The sequence below is a fragment of the Sinocyclocheilus rhinocerous genome, unplaced genomic scaffold (assembly GCF_001515625.1).
Source record: "Sinocyclocheilus rhinocerous isolate Xijiao unplaced genomic scaffold, SAMN03320098_v1.1 scaffold1945, whole genome shotgun sequence".
Lineage (NCBI taxonomy): Eukaryota > Metazoa > Chordata > Actinopteri > Cypriniformes > Cyprinidae > Sinocyclocheilus > Sinocyclocheilus rhinocerous.
In genome coordinates, this window is record NW_015640432.1 from 65,130 (window position 1) to 66,620 (window position 1,491).

The following is a 1,491-nucleotide window of genomic DNA, read 5'->3' on the forward strand; positions in this document are numbered from 1 at the left end:
GCCTTTATCCAGGTCTTTCAGCAGGTCAGCCTGATATGCTTGGAGCATCACCATCGTGTGCAATGAAGCGACAGCCCGACCTGCTGCTGCTGCGTATGCCCTGGCATTAGCAAGATGTCAAGGAGGGAGTCTTAAAAGAGGACGTCTCACCCATAGAGAGATAGCTGGCCAGCGTTTCTCTATAGGTGCATCTTCTCATAACCTCTTTTGCGCAACTCGTATGCTGGAATCGATGGATGCGTGAAGAAAAACGGCCTCTTCCATTCCTTCTCAATGTCTGTATGGAAACCAAGAAGAAAGGAAGGCTCACCTGAGCTGGAAGGTTATGGCCAGAAAAAATAATGTCATCGAGATGACCTCACAATGTCACTTTCTTCGCCCGCTTCACGGCAAGTAAAGCCTCGCGGTGGCGCGATCCATAACTTTCAAAAGCTCATCATACGCAGGGCAGGAGGATTGGGAAGGCTCAGCCTCAGCTTCTTTGCCCTCCTCAGACCTTTTATAAACTTCTAAACTCAAAATTTTAAGTTTTTTTTTTTTTTTTTAATTTGAGATTTTCTGTCAGAGTGTGGTGATGATGGAGCTGAAGAAATCATCCTGTCTCAATTCTCTCATATTCAAAGATGAATGCCAGTTTTATAATAAGTTTCTGACATGACAGCACGCGTTGTTCTTTAACCTGTAGCAGATTCTAGCGGGAGCTGCCTAATCACGCAATACGTGGCGTGCGTAATTACAGCGTAAACGGCGCGAGAGAGATTCTGCATTTGGCACATTGTGAATGGCTCATTTTCACGCATCAATTAATCATTGGTAAGAGGAGTTTTCTAATTTGTCAGCTAACTACAATGAGATTACCTCAATTTAAACCGACCTGTTCACGCAGAATGCAATTTTTTTTTCCATGCGCGACTTTATAGCTAATAGCATCTTCCTGACAGTTTCACACACATGTATTGTCGTCCCATCAATGTGGACCACCTTAAATGTTTGCTTGATTTTCTCAGCATGGCCCAAAAACACTAATAATAGGAACTATTTATGGAATGCAGTTTTTGGCATTCATTTTGTTAGTAAACAGAAGATTTGAAATGCCATGTTTACTCTGAAAGCCCTTTGACGCAGACATCCACTGAGCCAGTAAATACACTGTATTCCTGCTCGATTTCTAACTGACACAAAACAAAGCTAATCTGATGCCTCCAAACTCTCAGTCAGAGCTTTACATGATATGTAGACACATTAGTTATGTTGAGACTTCTTCTCTTCTGAAAACTCTTACATGAGTGGATACTGTGCCGTCAGACGTTTATACACTCTTAAAAATAAAGGTTGCAAAAGTTTGCCATAGAAGAACCATTTTTGGTTCCCAAAATAACCTTTCAGTGCACAGTTCCAAAAGGGACCATTTTGAAGAACATTTTAAAAATCTAAACTGAATCTGAACCACTGATGCCAATAAAGAACCTTTGTTTTTTAAGAGTGCACTGC